The 19,395-nt window shown below is 43.3% G+C and overlaps 1 long non-coding RNA gene across 1 annotated transcript; it reads right to left on the reverse strand.

The window, feature by feature from the left end:
- Positions 1-329: 329 nt before the first annotated feature.
- LOC121068963 lies at positions 330-19,381 on the reverse strand. The gene is made up of 3 exons (XR_005819168.1): positions 18,056-19,381; positions 15,287-15,536; positions 330-766 (listed from the first exon to the last, which is right to left on the reverse strand). It is a non-coding gene; the product is annotated as an uncharacterized LOC121068963 (long non-coding RNA).
- Positions 19,382-19,395: the final 14 nt, after the last annotated feature.

Below are 19,395 nucleotides of genomic sequence, written 5' to 3' on the forward strand. Positions count from 1 at the left end.
CAGCCGGGCAAAAACCTGCTCCTCCCCAAGGTGTTTTACAGCTGGGGAGACCAAATACCCCATGCCCCTTCCTGGCGTACAGCTAGCTTATGGCATGTCTGAGATGTGGGGTCACACGCTGAGGGCTTGTGGTGCTGAGCCAAGGCTTCGCTCGGCCATCCCTGGAGGAAAGAGCAAACGGCGCTGCCTCTAGCATTGTAAAACATCTGGTAGGGCTATCAGGAGGGAGACTGCTGAGGATACGGTTTAACAGAGCTGCTGGGATTTTTTTTTTATTGCATTTATTTTCACGAATCATAATAAGAAAAAAAAAGTTGGAGGTGGCTCAATTGAGTTAATGCTTTCGGAATTTTATTAATCAACGTCTCAGCATTCATAAAAAAATGACACCTTTTAAAACCAGTGGAGAGGAACATTTCCAAATACTTCCAATCAAAAGAAATAATTTTCAAACTCACATTACATGTATTTTTAAACCAACCCCTCAGGGATAGGGGTGTGAACTCTGAATTATCCCAATTAACTTTAGAGCCAGAGATCAAGGCCAAAAGATGCAAAGTCAGCTCTAAGCTTTCTGAGCAGATTGCTGAGGGTGCTCCAGTGCCAGGAAGGCAGCAGCCGTGCACAGATGAGCTTTCTTCATGCCCTGTGTCCGGGTTTGTCCTCAAGCAGCAGAGCTTCGGTTCAATACCACAGAGTGCTGGGCATGGCGAAGAACGAAATGGTGCTGCCTGTGACAGCCCCGTCCTGACAAAATAAGATCTGCCTGGTGAGAGAAAATGGAAACCGAATTATGTTAACGTCCATAAAAAGACGTTTACTGACCAAGCAAATGCATTCCTTTTGTCTGGGCACACAGTTAGTATTCACTAAAGGGCAGACAGTTCAGCGCTGAATTAAAACCCTGTATTTCATGCCCAGGGCAGGGGTGAGCATCAATATTTTCACTGTGAGTCTGTGAGTAAGTGAGGGGGCAGCTCATTAAATGTGCAAGCACCCTACAATACCCAATGGGTCCTGTCCTCTCTACTTCTAAGTGCCTGATAATACACCATGTCCTGTTATTTACCTTGGAAATGGAAAAGCCAGTAGAAAAATCTAAATTTGGAGCAGCAAAACTGAAGCAGGGCCATGAAGCAGATTTTTCCAGGGCATACACATAGCCGGTGGGACATTCTTTGGGGGGTAGAGGGAGGAAGCAGTATTTAGCTTTTCTACTTGTATTAAAAAAGCTGTTTCTGCAAAATAGAAGTTGCTTCCCCCCCTCCCTTTGTCCTAAGTTTAACTTCTACTTTTTTTTTTTTTTCTTTCAGTCTCTCTCTGTCTTTCCCAGCTGACTGCTTTGCTTTCCCCTTGGAGGTTCAGCATTCTCCTCATCCCTTGCTCCTGCACCCTTCCTCCTCCTGCAATATCTGCTCAGCCTCGTTTCGCCAGCCAAGGCCTCTCTGCCTCTCCTGCTGCCTGGGGGAGCAGGGCAGACAAATAAGATGGTAACAGCAAAATGGATGTGAAGGAAAAGGCTTAGTGGACTGTCCGTAAGACCTAAGAGTCATGTCATGCAGCTGAAGCATGGAGGCAAAAGAGCAGCTCTAATCTGTTGTGTCAGAGGAGAGCATGGGTCTGATCAGATCATGATGAAAGACCAGCACTATTTTGGTGGCCAAGATATAGTAATTCTCATGGGAACGTGACCTTTCCAAAGCAGCAAGATAGGATGCAGAGCCGTGTCTTGCAGCAGCACTCAGCAAGGTTATGCCTCCTGGGGTGCAGCAGAAGAGCTGGCTCAGCATGGCTGCACTCTGCTGATCCACTTCCAGCAGGTCCCACAGAAACCAGATGGCCGTTCAGTGCACTGACCCGTTTCGCCTTGTGAACCCAGACGGTGAAAGAGAGGAGCTGACAGAAGGGAGTGGCTGTCATCAGCCCCACGAGATACAGGAGCTTTTTTCTGACTCTGAATGAAAGAAAAGCATTTAGAAACTAGGAAGGCTCTTCATTCAAACAGATACCATTGAGCACTACTTATGCCACAAAGGTTTATTTAGCTAGAAGACAGTGAGGGTCCACTAACAAACTAACAAACACAGAATTTGATTTGAACTAACAAACACAGAATTTGATTGTTTTCAAGGGTACTAAGTTAAACTCAGAATAATGCCCTAAGAATGCTAATTGTTGTGCTGTTCACAAAAGTCCATTGTGAGCAGAAATGTTCATGTAAGCAAATGCCACTGTGTAATATTTGAGCTTCAGTGTCACAAAAAAAAGGCCAGTCCAAGAGCCACTTAGCTATCTAGAGCAAAAGGCAAGGTTTTACCACAAGCCTCCATTCTTCAAAACAAGCTTTACTGCAACAAGCAAGACCTGGTGGGGCACTGTCTGCAACAGCAGCCAAGTAGCCCATGATCCCTGAAGGGCCAGATTTCTGCCAACCCCATTGAGCCAGTTCTTAATCCACTTCACAAAGGGAACTTCCAGTTGGAGTGAGTGGGAACCTACTCGCATTGCAGATGGTGCTGTTCAAGTATCTGGGAATAAGGAATTCCATAATTCAAAAAGTTGTTGGACCTTAACCAAATCCCATTGACTCATCTCCCAAATTATTCAGCAGACTGCAATATTTACAGTACATTGTTTTAAGAAAATTATGCAAACTATATGTCTTTGTCAGATAAATTATTCACAGTGAGTAATATGACCCTGCCGTTGTTCATAAATATAGCTCCTGACCCAGTTATTTCTCCTGTTGTCTAACTACTGCTTCGGTTAGCTCAGGCTTTTGAGAAGCTCTAAACTTCAGCAAAGATAACACAGCCATTTCAGTCCACTTAGCTCTGCAGTTCCGCAGCTCCTTTACCAGTGAGTCTCAGAGTGCTTTATAACGAGGATTAGGACTGATATCTTCATTTTACAGGTGAGGCAGCAGAGGCACGGCAAAAGGGGACCTCCTATCCAGAGACAAACAGTGGCCAGTGACAGAGGCAGGAGCACAATTCTGGTCAAAAGTGTTTGGTCCTGTACTGAAATCCGTAGTTTTATTTGAGATGTGGATTTGTCTGTCCCTCTCTTTCCCTTCTAGATACAGCCAATTTAGCAGCACAGAGCCCCAGCGTCCTCTCTCAAAGTCAGTCTTGCCTCTCTGTCCATTTTCCGGTATTTGTCTCACCTCTCCAGGTTCCCAGGTCCCTGTCTTCCTCACATTGGTGAACATCTCTGATCAACTGCTGAACACTGAGAGGCTGAGGCTTGCCTATTTCAGGGCCTAGCTACCAGAAGAGCCACCAAGCAGCATGGCAGACCAAGGTCTCCTCTCGCCTCTTTTCTCTAATGCCCACTGGAGCCACAAGATCAGTGCCACAGCAAGAACAGCATGGGATGAGATGCCGACACGTGGTTGAGAGAAGCTTGTGAGTGCAGCCTTCATCATCTCTGCTTTGTGCCTGTTACATGAGTGAATAACCAGAGAGGTGCCACTGCAGCATTTAATAATCCAGAAGTGCTCATTCCCTAGCTGGCTAAAAAAAAAAAAGGTAAGTGTGGGAAGCTAACAGCTATGACTGCCATTTAGCCAAAAACTTAGTCAGGACTACTTCTCAATGGTATCAACAGTGGCTGAGTGATAGCAGGACCTTTTTATGACAGCACTAAACATTTGCTCCACTGCAGAGTTAGCCCAAGAACAGATGCAGAAACTAACTCATTTTTTCAACCCCAGATTCAACCCCAAGGCCAGCCTCACAGGCAGGCACCCAGGGCACTCGCGGGAGATGAACAGAGCACTCAAGCATCAGCACGTGTCAGGGCAACCTGTCCCACTGAAACCCTGAAGCTAGCTCTGCCCCTTTGGCAAATGCCCCTTACATTTTCAGGGGGCTGAGCTGCTGCTGAGCTGTGGGGTTGGGACTGGAGTCCTGGAGAAGGATGCCTGGGGATCCCAGCAGATACCAGGACTGAAGCTGATGATGTTCTGGCCACCCAGAAATCCCCAGACCCCATCTGAAGAGGTTCAGCTCAGAGGGTTTCTCAGAGCCTGAATCCAGGAGAAACTGCATATGCAGATACCCCTGCTGTGGCATTTAACAGAAACCGAGCAGACAGCTGGCATTTGGAAAAAGCAGCCACATCCATCACAAGCTCGCCTTGGACTGTTCAAGGACTAGACGAGTGCTAGAAAGAGTAATACTAACATTACGAGGAAAACCACAGGAAACAGGGTGTTAATGGCTAAAACGCAGGTCTTACCAAATGAAGGAAGGAGAAGCAAGGAAACGGAGAGAAAGATGAAGAAACTGTGAGTGCATAGGCTTTGCAGAAGGGAAAAATAAAAATTAAAAAGAAAAGAACAAAAAAACAGTGAAACCTTAAATAGCCTCATTTACGTACATTATTGAAAGAACGTAATATGGGAAAGCGGAATTTTCCCCTCTGAGGGGAGAAGCCTCTGGAGAGGTGGTGGATGCCAAATTCTTTCCTGTGCTTGATACAAGGCTTTGGCGGGCACTACTGCACAAATGGAGCACACATCTGCGCTCATTTGACAAAGGAGAAGACACCTCTTACTTGTGGGGATTGGAATTCTGATGGCATTGATGATTTGAATCAATGCATTACATTTTTGATGGTGTAACTGAAGTGTTGATCAGAAGGAAAATAGTATGGCTGTGCAGAAGACTGAAAAACAAACAAACAAACAACAACGACAACAAAAAACAGTGTTGGCCTAAAGCTGAACAAATAAAAATACACATTCTGTATAATAGAAATAACATGACTAGGATTAAAATGAACACAGCGAAATGAGTAGAGAGATACCAAGACTAAGCCTAACATCACCCTGGTTACTCCAGCACAGATGGGTATGAAAGGACAAATATCCCTCAAAATGTAGAACAGGGAAAGTACACTCGTGCTTAATCCATCTACTAGACTTGAAAGTGTGTCTGTGCAGATAAGACCATAAGGCGCTGGTCTCACTAAGGGGTCTGAGGTAGTTAATCAAAGGATTGGAGAAGTTCAGCCCAGAGGTACCAAGACAGTGAGTAAAAAACTGAGAAGCCCTTGGACTTTTTCTTGATGGTGAGGTCATCCCAAGAGCACTAGTTTATGTCTCACAGATGCTAACAAAAGTGTGTCGCAATAGTGAATGAGGTTTTTGCCTATGGTATTTGAGTGTCAAAGGTTTCATGTCTTCACCTACTGGTGGCTCGTCATGGCTGGAAAGGACATTTTGCCACCTACTGCCTCTGCTAAAAGAGCTTGACAAACTTGCCCTGGGAACAGGTGACCTTTTTTATTCTTAAGAGAGAGCCTTAGCAGGGGACAGCACCACTAAACAAGGGACTCATCTGAGCTCTAGGTGCACCAAGTGTGGCACACTTAATGTAAGAGCACAGGTGATCTGGAGTTTTAAACACGTTGCAGTGAAGCCCCGGACACACAGCTGCAGGCCCCTTTTACACCAACGCAATGGGCAGTGAGTGATACTGTCAACACAATAAAGCACCTATTGAAAAAAGGAGGCAGAGGGATAATCAGATCTGCATTTAGTACTTCTACGTTACAGAATACCAAGAGGGGCATATGGGTTGTCAGCTGCAGACATCTTATTGAAAAGAAATGAGAAACTGAGAATGCCTCTGCAATTAGAAAGTGATCACAGAAGCATCAGGGACTTGCTGGTGCATGAAGAAATATTTAGGGAGAAGCCAAGTATAAAACACAGTGGGGCATCCTGAGAGCTGCTCCCATGTCCTGGAAGTAATGCTGTGTGTCCCTGTCCATGCAGGAAAACAGAGGTGGGTCAGCAGGCGTGTGAAACAATCGTTCTGTCTGGACATGAATATAGAAGAACCAGCATCTCATCCAAGCCCCAGGCACAAGGGAAGATGAGGAGTGTGACCACAGTATTTCTGACCAGCAAGGACATCCACAGCAGCCTGAATCAGAGCTCCCCACAACACAAACCAGCCAGAAATGAGTGTTTTTTCTACTGCCCAGTGCCATGGGGCTGCTCGCTGAAGACAGGAGAAGCCATCTAAGGACATGGCACCACAGAAGTAAATTGGATGATTGTGGTTACTTCAATTAACAAGCAATTTATAAGCATTTCGTATCCTTTCTAATCTCAGTGCTAACCTCAATGTCATTACTATAATGAAGCTTAGCTGGGAAAGGACAAGGTAGGGAACTGTTCTTATACAAGTCTCTGGCATGACCTAGTTGGACTGACTACTGCTTGACACAATAGCAGGCATTTAAAAGCCAGGCATTGAAAGAAATCAGCCTCTCCCAAACTTCATGGCCTCACAGGCTTTCTGACCAGCACAGGAATGCCAACTGAATTATAGGAAACCTTGCTTGCTGCCAAGTCAGGACTTGTACTTCTGGGGTTCACTTGCTTCTCATCATCCTCCCAAAGGTGGAAAGCAGCAATACATTCAAAAGAGAGACGTCCTTTGAGAATAGATGATGCCCAGAGAGAGCACAGACATTTCCTCATGCAGATATCCCACCAAATATGCAGATCTCTAAACAATAAAGGACCTGTAGCTCCAGATCTGGCCTATCTGGCCTGACCTAATTGAAGGAAGAGTCCAGCTTCTTTATGGGAGTCAGTCCATGGAAACCTTTTTTTTGTTACTTGCTGCTACAAAAACAAAAACAAAAACAAAACAAAAAAAAAACCTCCTACTAACTTAGCTTTTGTTTGACAGGACAGTTGATGTAAAGGTTTCTACCACTGAAGGATGTCTCTGAATTTCCAGTTTCCTACAGACATTTGCTACATCAAAAAGCATCATCAAAAAGCAGTGCTGTGCTGAGACAGGGGTCGTGTGCTCCCATCTGTGTGCACAGTGAGGGGCACAGATGTTAGCCCTTCCCTTTCCCTTCCTCCCCATCTCCCTTCTTCTCCAGTCAGACCCCTCTAGACAAAGCCAGAAGATAATCTGGAGAAAGAAAGATGCATTTTTCCCCCTTTGTTTGGATATAATAGCACATTTCTCTTTTACCCGTTGAAATACAGATCTGTACCACAGAGTCCGTGGAGACTCAGAACCAGAAAATACCACCCTGGGATGAGGGCTGATGGTTTGCGACTTGCGTGTGCCCATCTCTGCTGGGCTCCAGTCTCCACTGACGCTCCATGTGCGGGCAGAGGCAGCCAGGCTGCTCTCCAGAAGTGGACAGCAGCTTCATTTCTGCCAGAGATGCCATTAAAAACAATGTTAAAGACAACTTTCTGGTAGCTAGTTTGTGTGTGTATAAAAAGTATAATAAAGCAAATAAAACTCTTGGTGTCCAGAACAAAGTTACTGGATCTCAGACTTGCTGGCATTTGCTTTTGGACTGAAGAGGGAAATATCTGTGTAAAGTTTCCATTGATCTATAAAGCAGAAACATCTGCTGGAAGTGCTGTCACAGGCCATCTCTGACTGCAGTCAGCAGGAGGCAAGCCTGTGGTTAATAAGCTTTCTCTCTCCCTTCCACAGTAGATGTCATTGCAATGAGTACGAAGCACAATAAGAAAGTTTACAGGATATGGGCTAACTCAGCCAGAAAATACAAAACACAAACATGGAAAAAAAGCATCATTGAGAAAACTGTCAACAGCTTTCAGATTAGTGATGTGCTCCTGCCAAAGCAACAACAGAACCACTGGACCAGCTACCCCAAACCAGCCCTGGGACTTGTCTCCATCAGAAATGCCATAAGGACCTTTTTAAAGGTTTCTTCTCTGATCCTACATAAAAGCGCTTGCAAGGTGGGATTTAATTGGTAAAAGGCTGTCCAGAGCTCTCTGCCAGTTTTTTTGTTTTGTTTTGTTTTTTTGAGGGTTTATTTCAATTTACAGTGCAGTTTATGCCACATACCCACACTGAGATTATTACTTTCCTCAGTGATGCTAATTGGTACTCACTTCTCACTCAGCAACCAGCTTCCCACTGGTACCGGACAAGTGGAAGCTCCACAGGACAGAGGTGAGCCTGGGATCTGCTGCCGGCAGTGATATTGAAGAAGTCAGGCAAAGTTTGGGTTCCCTTGGGTAAAGCTTCTCTCCCTCCAGCTGGCACATCCTCCTGCCCACCGAGGCAAGGCAGGGTGCTTGGCGCAGAGAGGAGGGCTCGTTTTGGAGCAGGACCCCAAGGTAAGCACCGCAGCAAGATCCCCCCATGGTGCTGCTGGTCATTGCAGCTGTCCTCAGGGCTGCAGGGACCTCCTGAGGCTCTGCCCCCTCCGGCACCCTGATGCTTCTGGTTCATGCCAGCATCTGAGTGAACGTCCAGCACATGCTGCCCATACAGACATGGCCAGCGCTTTTCTGAGGCTTAGCATCTTTTCCCTCCTCCTGGGGAACTGAAACTTAGCTGGTACAGAGAGCAGTGCATTTAATAGCAGGAACAACAAGATTCTTCTTATTATACTGTACTGGTTATAGCATGTCACTCTGTCATCACCCTATCACCGCTCTGCTGCGCACTCCACTTATTCTGACTTTAATGGTGTTATACTTACCAAGGTTATAATTACACATTATAGTGTGGCTTTCCTACGCTTAAAAAGGACTAAACGTACAATTACACAGCTCATAAATACAAGGACATCATACTACTACATAAGTGCACATGCCCACATAAAACCTTTAATTTAGGTCGCAAATAGATTATAGAGATTTTACAAGCATTTCGTTTTGAATGTGGTAATTGTTAGCACCACCTCTTGGTGAAAACCTCAAACTGCACGGGACCGACACCGGCACTGCTCCTCTCTAGGGGTGAGGACTAGACGATGCTTCCTGCAAAGCCAGGCACTAACTGGAAAACCGTAATGAGAAAAAAGGATTTACTGGTTATTCTCTTATTGTTCCAATACCTCCAGATAAATATCTGAACCTACCTGTACCTCTTTAAAATGTTTTAGGATTTAGAAACATTTATTAACCCGTACATCAGAGACATAATCAAGTGAAAAAGCATGCGTGCCAGAATCAGTGACCCCTCAAAACTTTAATATTAGTGCTAAAGAGAAAAACAGATGGCAAATACAAATGCCTAGACAACTATCAATACTAAGATTAACCGTCACTGTGACCAAATGTGATCTGAGAGCCTTCCTTTAAAAGCACCCCTCATTTGAATCATAAATATCAATCAGAGGGGATCAGAGAGCAAACTAATCCCATCTCCTATCCCCAGAGGGTTTCTGAGAGCAACACACTGCATTTTGGTGATGTGAAAATTCACTACACAGCTAGGCTCTACCAAGAGGGTCTACCACATATTTAAAGACTTTTAACACTCAGTAGTTCAGTAAAGATAAAAGCATATTCCATGGTGTCCAATGGTCTTTTTTTTTTAGCCAGTCCCTTGTCTCAGAGGCACTCAGAGCCCCACGTCCTGAAGGAGAGAGCACCAAGGGATTTCCAGCGAAGGGAAGCCCTTTGCATGTGCCATTTCCGTGAAAAGAATCAGTGCAGGTAGAGATACCTGGGCAATATCCTCAAATGACAACCCAAGTCACCCTCTGGCTATGCGTCTAACAGCCATGTATTTTATAGGATTTGGACAGTTAAATTTAATTGTGTATCAAGTAACTGCATGTTGTCTAAGCATTGAGCTCTGTGTTCACATGCACAGATTCAGCTGATAGCATAATAAGAGTGACATGACTTACATTCACAGGAAACACAGAAGGAGAGAAAGGGAGAGAAAGAAAGAATGAGAGAGGGAGGGAAAGGGAAAGGGAAAGGGAAAGGGAAGGGAAAGGGAAAGGGAAAGGGAAAGGGAAAGGGAAAGGGAAAGGGAAAGGGAAAGGATACTTTATTCCTTTCCATTCATTTCATTTGCAATTTTAATTGTGCAGAGCAGGCAAATAGTTACAAATGAATGACTGATGTTTTTGGAAAGGTATAAAACATGAAAAGTATGCACTTCCTTTAAATCAGCTTTTATATTAAATTACTTACAGCACACTGCTTTCAGAGTAGCTTATTGTGGTGTACAGAGCCCCGTGATCTACTGAGAGGCATGAGTTTCGGGAATGGAAAGAGGTCACTAAAACCTTTTTCTTGTTTCTTTTTCTCACATTTAAGTAACGAAGGAAGGAGGAGAAGGAAAAGATCTCAGTGCTTGTTAGCTAAGATTTCCTAGTTTTCCTTTGTTTCCTATGTGCATCTCTTGGAATGAAATTCCTTTATCTCTTGTGCTTACATTTTCTACTTGCCTACAGTAGCATCTTAGTTTGCAGGCTCACACAGGCAGAATTAACAATAATATACTTGTATATACTGGCCCATGTAATTTGTAATCATGGATATGGGTAGCAACATAGATGTGCATAAATAGGTTCAAGTCTTACTTTCCTTACTCATTGACATGTCCAGCTGAAAGTGCTTAACAGAGTATATGAAGTGTGCAGGATGTAAATCTGTGACTTGGAGATTTAAGAAAATTTCAGTTCCAAGGGTCAAATGAATTTGTCACATCTTTTGTATAACAGCAGCAGTTTAAGTTAACATTTTCAAGAATGATTTTCAATTCTATATGTCTGTAAATGAGAGTGAGGCCTGATGTTTTTAAAGGAGTGTGATGATTTCTTAAAACCAAACCCCTTGCTCTGGGCAAGCAGTATCAACTCTCACTTTTGAAAAACGCCACATTTTGGCTATGAAAGCTCTTGGCTTTTGGCTGTCCTATTGGCTGTGAAGTTTCAGCCAAAAGCGTGCACACTGACAATTTGCTCACCTTCCTGTGCAGGGTAAATTTCCCAGTCATGGCCCTTCTCTGGTTGTGGTTGTTTAAATGTTCTCGCCTGCTCAGCTGGGACAAAGAATGAAGAGCCTGTGCATGCACAGAGTCACCTGGCTACAGAGGTTGCTCTACACCCTCCTCAAAAAGATTGCAGATGAGTTGATGGAGCAGGAATACAGGAGGGAAAGGGAGGAATTTTAGAGTAATTCTTTGCAACATGAATTAATTCTTTACCAGGGAAAATGATGAGAAAATGTACACATATTACACATATTTGAGGACCTTGTGCCCTGGTCAGCTACCATCTGACAGAGCTGAAAATACACAATCAACATCACACCTACTGTGTCCCTCTGTCAGTCTGAAAGGCCCCTGAGCCTCCATTTTCTGCTATGGTGGGACAGACTTCTACGAGAAGAAGGACATCCTAGGGGGATACAGGCGAGCTTCGGTCAACAGAGACCTTGAGACCAGCACCGGTGATGTCTGCTACAGCGGGAGTGAAGGGAAGTAGATTAGGCAGTAAAAGCTGATTAATGTCCTCTCAGACTTTTAGAGATTGGAATAGGACAATAAATATGTAGAAAGCAGTCTTCAGTGTCTGAAGGCAATGGAGAAACAAGAAGAAAGTCCCTGAGGGGAAGCACAGTGATAGCATTTAGAAATGAGACATGGGAAAGAACTGGTTAAAATCAAATAATGAGGGACTGGGTCACTTGAACTCATGGGTGAACATAAGTGCCAGTAAGAGCTGTAGTAATCTGCAATGTTACAGGACATTCAGAGCACTGTGTTTCTTTCCAGGGGCTCAAAAACTAACTGTTCAATAAGACACAGCAATGGCATTTCTGTATCAGCCAAAAGAAAACAATACAAAAGCGCTGGAGGAAACAGGACCATTAAGCTCACCTCCCAAAGACACAATGTAACGCAGTTACTGACAGTGCCTAGAGAGTCACAACAAGTTCAGTTCAGCACTTCCTAGGCAAAGAGCAGGAGCAGACAGTCCCAGGCTGTCAGTGTTACAGAAGAAATAGCCAAACCGCTGAACGGTGTTTACCAGTAGTTATAAGGCCTTAGTGAAAACAGACGAGTCAGCATATATTTTGACCTAAATCAACTAAACAAAGTGCTTGAGAGAAGCACCATCCTATCCACAGTGGACGACATCTTTCCAAGATGAATGCCCGAGTTTTTTCCCCTTTTAGATGCCGCAAATGGTTTTTGGCATATTCTTCTACACCCAGATGGCGCCAAGTTAACTACTTTTATTATGCCTTTTGGATGGTGATCTTTCCGCAGACTTCCTTTTGGCATCACTACTGCACCCAATATATTCCAAAGGAAATGACAAGGCTACTGCAGCACCTGGAAAGGGATAGTTGCTTGTATAGACAAAGTCCTGGGATATTTCCATTAAGAAGAGAAGCATGATAAAAGCCTGTCTAGATTTCGAGAGACACTTGGTATTCAGGTCTAAAATGCAATAAACATGAGGCTACATCAAAAGGAGTTGAACTATTGAGACAGCATGCATAAAAAAACTAAGCATAAGGACAGAGTGAGAAAAGGTAAATTGGCATAAGAAAGTAATAAATTAATGCAAACTCCTGAATCTATGTCAAAGTGAAATCAATGCTGGGTTATGGATGGCAATAATATACCCTTGGAATGAACTCCTGGAAAATGAAAGTACCTGATATTTGAACATAATACAAGAATATGTTTTCAACAGAAAGGAAGCCCTACCTGAAGCACACCCATGCTCCCTTTCCGTAACCACTCATAGCCACATGTATAACTGTGCTGAAGATTACTGAATTATTGCAACCAGGTCAGACTGGTGGGACTGCTACATACTGCTCCCGGACATTTGCTGATGATATAAATCACTCTCTGCAGACTGAGGAGTGTCTCATTGTAAAAGAAGCATGTAAAAAATGTATAAAAATGCTCTTCCAGAGAGCCATTTAAACTTTTGACTGACCACAAACCGCTTGTACCCCTGACAAATAGGAAAGACTTGGATCATGTGCCAGTGACTTGTCAAGTACTACTTAGGGTTTAATAAGCTACAGTTCACAGACATAGCACTGCATTGTGACTGGCACAGCCCTGGTAGTTGGTGGTACCCTGTCCAGATACCTTGTGAAAGTGATAGATGTATGAATATTGCAAATGGTTGGGGAAATTAAAGCTTTATGAGAAAGGTCTGCAAGCCTTAAAACCAATGTCTGATTCATAATTATAACACATCTGACTGGCTATTACCAAAAATGTTGAGCTGCGATATTTGAGTGTGGGAAGAGTGACTGGCTTAAATACATTAGAAACATACCCAATAATAACTGGACTCTTATTCCAAAGAGAAGCAGCGTTTCGGAGTGCAATGGGGCCAATGTTATCCCAGCAAAAATATCCCTATGGTATTTCATTAGGGAGAATTACAAATAAGCCAATATATCCCTTTAGTGGCTTGCTACTCGTAGAAGACATTCTGCTTATTCTAGCTATGCCTATATGTAGCTGCCTGTAAAATACAAGAGCTACCACAATTTCCTGCTAATGGCTGATAAATGTATCCCCCCTCTAAGTTCAGCACACCACGTCCTCACAAGTGACTTCCTGACCCAGTTTCTTGACCAAAGATACTCTGCTGTGTTATGACAATAGTATTGGAGTGTGCCGTGAGACAACACAATTACTTCCCATTTATTCAGAATTCTCTTGATTGGGGTATTATCCTTAACACAATGACTTCTAAACTGGAACACCCTCACTCAAATGTTTTAAGGCTTAAGCTTTCCAGAATTGCATTGTACATCTTTATCTGACATATTCTCTCCCCCTTCCCTCTCCTGGAATTCTTGCTTTCAGCAACCACATCCCTGTTTTTTTTATTCCTGGAAAAAATTCTCCTTTCTCATGGTGTCTTGCTCGATCATTAATGTCGACATGCCAAAAGCTTCCCACCGAGATCTTGTTGGCTTTTTTGGCATCCCACTTCTCCACATCTGGTATTTTATATAGCTATCCATAATTTTATAATTCTTGTGCCAGTAGCTTGTCCTCTTCATATGCAGACCATATCTCTCACAGCTTTTTCCCCAAATCTGTGTCTTCTCTGCTCCATTAGCTCCTCTAGCCCCAAACAACCAAGCTGTCTAAAAGCTCTATGCTTTTCAGAAAACATAAATCATCATCAAGTCCCAAAATATCTGACAACCTTTTACATAACAAAATTCATGACCAGAAGTAATGCACTCACAACCTGTGATTGAAGGCCAATGAAAATGACACAAGAAACTTTATTTTGCCCCATGCCATTGCCACTTGACTAGCATCCAGAAACTTGCTAATGACTGATGCCCTCAGAAATAGGAATTGATGCAGTTTGTCAACAAATTACTGGGATTACTTGGTATTTAAGATAAAGTGAGTTTATATCTGTAGACCTTAAAGAGATAGTGTACGCTGTTCCCTTTTGAATGGGCGGGAGAGGGAGGGCACAACACAAAAAACAAAAAAACAAACAAACAAAAAAAAAAAAAAAAAAAAAAAAAAAAACAATCACTACATCTCAGATTCTGACCATCCTTATACCACATCACAAAAGCTCTCCTTGAAAGGCTGATGAAAACTACAAGACAGATAAGAGTGATTCTAGTACAAAGGAGCATGATCAAGGGACCAGAACACTCTTTTACCATATTCACCAATAATATAATAATATGAAATATCTTAATTACAGGAAGGAATTTGGATATGATCATACCCATCTGCACTTACTTGAAAAAAGATAAAAAATATCTTTATTGGATACTTACCAATCACACCCATTCTGCTAAAGTTTTGCTCATAAAAGGTCTCATTTCATTTGTGTCTTTTATCCCTGATTATTTTTTGATCCTGTAATTTCTCTTCAGCCTGCTAAAGCTAGGTTGATCCAAAATGCCAGTAGCAACTACTCAAAACTAGTAAACTAGTATTACTTCTACTCTTACCCTACCCACTCTATAATGGTTGTTATATATGATCTCCACTGTCTTACACTTCATAGTTCTTCCTACTTGAAGAATTTATCCACAGGCCTACAACCATCAGAGTAACAGGACTACAATTTGTCTTATGTTACAGTGAAAGTGATTTTTTCCTATTGCCAATGTTTAAGCAAAATCAGGTAAATTTTCTGACCAAATGTCATAGTAAAAACAAACCAATAAACAAACAAACAAACAAATCAAACCAAGCGGCTAATTACAATTGAATTATCATTGGGAAAACAACAACAGCAAACAAACAAAAAACCACCAACACAATCAGAAAGAAAAAAATCATCACATTTTTGAAAAATGAGCAGAAAGACTGCTCCCAGCTTTTCCAGGAATTGCTCAACATGACAGCATGCCAAGCTCTAGAAAGTAAAAGTCTGTCTCCAGGCACGTGTACAGCTACCTGCATTTTAAAATGCCTGAAGAGTGAAGTGTCCAACTTACACCTGGGCTTTGCTGGAAATCAGGAAATAGGTCTTGTCTTACCTGTGTCTTGAAAGAAGGAAGGCTAAGGATTCTTCTCATGGGTGTAGCTGAGCACCAGAAGAGGTCATCCAGAGAGGCTACGGAATCCCCTTACTTGGAGATGCTCAAAGCTGGACGAAACAAGGCCTTGGGCAACCTCCATCTCATTTTGAAGTCAGCTTGGCTTTCAGCCTGGGTTTGGACCAGATGACATCCAGACATCCTTTCCAATCTTTTTTTTTTTTTCTTCTATAATTTAATAATTTAATCACTAAATAAAAGAATAAACATTCCACAAATGAAAGGGTTCTGACATCCTTTTTCTGTGATAAACAGCACCTCTGTTTTCACCACATTGAAATAATGACATAACATCTATTGATCAACTCTCTTTTGCTTACAGAACATGATTTCTACTTTTGCAAAAATGCTGTTCCTATCATTTTATCATCCGTGTGCTATTTGGACAGGTTTTATCACTGGGATTCTGATAAATGCTTGTTTCACCAGAACTTCAAATTAAATCTTACAATAAGTTGTAAGGCTACACCTACCCCTACATCCACCTGGGTACTGCTTCCCTATTGCACAGGTAGAGAAAGAGGCATAAAGGAAGCCTGCAGAAAGGTCAGCAGCTGAACCTTTCCTCCTGAATCTTAGTCTGTTGCTGTAAACACAAATCCACCCTTTGGTTATTGTATATACTCTACGGGCAACATCTTTCAGTATGTTAGGGCTTCCTCTTGTAGATATAACGGCTGATATAAATTATTCAATGACAAAGACATATTTTCATCCAAACTGCTCCATATTCACGGTGTAATTCATATTTTTTGCAGCATGTTTTTGAAATGCTTACAACTGTAGGCATTTACTCTGGTTGTTGCTTTATAAAGACTTCCTCCATGAAGGAGAAATATCTCCTTCATTACAAGCCTCTGGAAGAGCCAATATCTCCAAAATTTCCTGCCTGTTAGTGAGAAGGATGACACTGAAAACATAGACAGCATCAGACATATGTTCACGCCAGAGCCAAAGGACCCACTGTGCAACTGCTCTGATTCTGGATGCTCAGCACTGGCACATCCCCAGGGCAGAGCTGAACTGCTGTGCCAAGCATCTCACGCCTTTCCTGCCTCTCCCTGCTTGGTTTCTGGCTCCCACGGGATGCATCTGGCACCACACAGACCCTGGTGACCTCTACTTACCTGCAGAATTTAAGGTCTTTCTGGTTTTTGTGGCTGTCATTATTTTTGTTCGTGTCTTGCAGCTATTGCAAATAGCCTGAGTGCTGCCTTTGCCAGCTGTTGTGCAAGCTATATGTTCTGAAACGTCATCCATTTCAAACAGAGGATACTCTGAAGACACAGATGTTGAGCAAGTACCTAACTGCTTAGTTTTCTACTAGCCTACTGAGTTTTTTTGCTAAACTGCCCAAATCAGAACAACAAATTGCTGGCCAGACCTTGCTCACTTTCTTCACTGGTCCCTGTTCATCAGCCAGAGGCTGTCCAACTCCAGTCAGGACAGGACGAAAGAAACCATCCTCTCTTCAAGCCATATTACCCCACAAAGGCATGGACATGCCTCACACCTCTGAGCGTGTCATACCACTGACTGTTGGTATACTCATCCAGGCAAAAACCCAGTCCTTAAATGCCAGTGCTCAAAACCAGTAATACCTTTGCAGCAGTGGAAGCTGAGTTTCCAAATGCTTGCAAGGCAAAGAGGAGCAGCCTACATCCTGACTGACTGTTGTGCTCAAAAAATCTGTCTTGCATGTGTGAGCAGCTGGGACATGGCATGGTCTGCCTCCGGGGACATCCTCTCTTTGCATTGTTTTCCCTTTTTAAGAGTACAAGTGTTGGGAAGCTGCCTACAACTGTCGCTCAGTGAGATGAAATATAGTGTTATTAATGAAAGAAAAAAGTGACTTGCACAATAGAGAGACTCAGCTAGCCTTCTGGAAAAGGAAGAGCAAAGAAGCATTTCTCCACACATCTCGGAGACATTCTGGGGTGAATATTTAGCTCATATAGCTGTATGGAGCTTGGCAACATGTGCCTAATTTACAGTGGGACAGGCAGAAGGGCCAGCGAGAAGGGATGCTGACAGCCTAGGAATGGAGTAGCAATGTGGTATTTTAACAAAGATGAAAAGTGTCGCTATACATCTGTAGATGTAGACTTTGTTAATGCCATTGCATTTCTCAGGCCACATAGCTGAACCATCAGTGGGTTTGGCCTTGTCACCTTGGTATAAGCAAAGTCTGATGAAAAGTGAGTAATTTTTAAAAGAAAGCATTTCTGTGGCTTTGATTCTCTGTTTTGTGGTCATTGCCTTGGAAGGAACGTTAGTAATTTTGGGCTTTTGCACTTGCATTGAAAAAAAAAAAAAATGAAAGGGGAAAAAAAGTGTGGGAGATACAGAAGGTTTTAGCAATGTCTATGTGAGAGGTGGGGACCCACAGCCAGAGGCTCATCAAGAGGGGCAGGCAGTTTTCCTCCCATGGAAACCTGGGTTCCAGGCAGGAGCCCTTGGGGTGTAGGTCTAGGCTGCAAGCAGCACAGTCTCCAAAACCAAAGACAACATGACCAGCAGCACTTTGGGTGCTGTTTGCATAGCTCTGACCTTAGGGTTTGGCTTCCCTCTGTAATGCCTGTGAGGAGCCAGGTGCCCAAGCATGAGCATCCCAGGAACCAGCAGAAGGGGCAGGAGACAGCAGAAATCAACCAGCTGCACGCTTAAGGTCCAGCAAACATCTATTCTCTAATGAAAGAAAGCACCTACCTCCACCTGGGATCTGTGTCCATTCATTCCCCTCTTGAAGCCAGTCCATACACCAATCTCATTCAAACCATTTTTTTCCAGAAGAGTTTACCCCTGAGTGGGCTCCTCATTCCTCAGCCGAAATGGAAACATCCCTGTGGATCCCTGCAGATGCATCTGCCCAGCGGTTAAGGGCTGTGCAGCTCCTTCTTTGCTCCCAGAAATTCACCTTTGAACTTGCTGAAGTCTGTCAAATCTAAGGCATTTCAAGAGCCCTAGCATCTTGGACCCTACGAGCTGTGGAGAGGTTTCCAAAAATATTTTGATTTGCTGGAAATTTTCCAACCAGCTCTAATTGGCAGATGCACAGCTGTGAGTCCAGAAGGTGATAGAAAAATTAGTATAGTCTTGCTTGGTTTGTAATTGCAGCTGAGTTTTTTATCTGTCCTAAAAATTCTTGAACAATAAAAAGTTGCCTCTAATCCCTCTCCCCCAAAGGCAGCACAAGCTTTGCAGCTGACTAAGAGTGGGATCTGTAACATGTATTATGCCATTTGCCACATTCCAGAAATAATTTTCCTATAGCCTTGAAGCAGAATGAGTGCAGTGCACATAAACACACAGAAAGCTCTTCAGGGCTTGATCTTTAAAGTTTTACCTCACTGTTCTTCCTGCAAAATTGGTACCTCTGGCACTGGTGCTCCTGCAACAGATTTGAAAACAACTCATATTTAACTTTGTAACTGCTCTAAGTCATTGTTTTGATTCCTGTGTGAGCTTTGGCTGGCTGATCCCTTGGTTTTAAAAAGTCTGCTCAGTTGTATTTTTCTGACAGGTTTGAGGCTTACAACAGAATTGTTTTAAAAGGCATGGTGGCTTCATGGTACTTGGCATTGCCTCACGATAATACAACATCTTTCCACAAGGAGATCAAGAACAGCAGCTTCTGTCCTATGTACTGCTTACGTCCTGAGCATGGTGGCTCTGCTGAGAGAGGTGCCTGAAATACCTAGGGAAGTATAATCTTCTGAAGCAAAGACCACACTCACACATTGCTTTGTTGAAACTGTTGGTGTCGTTGAAGGCTTCTTTTCTGGACCACGGCTTCCACCACGGCTGCCCATGATGAATCCCGTAGGCAAAGCAAGCACTGTGCTGCAGGGAGGAGCATCAGTGGCCCTGTGTCCAGAGCCAGGGAAAGGGCAACTCCAGGCTGAAGACCTCAGTCCAAGAGCTAGGTTTCACAATACTCTAAGAGCGATGTCTCCATCTGCAGTGCTGGTTGTTTACTTGTTCCATCTGGAGGGCTGGGGGTGCTTTCCCCAGGAAGTAGCTTCATTAAGAGCAGCACTATGAGGGAA

Source organism: Cygnus olor, chromosome 4 (genome assembly GCF_009769625.2).
Source record: "Cygnus olor isolate bCygOlo1 chromosome 4, bCygOlo1.pri.v2, whole genome shotgun sequence".
Taxonomy (NCBI): Eukaryota; Metazoa; Chordata; class Aves; order Anseriformes; family Anatidae; genus Cygnus; species Cygnus olor.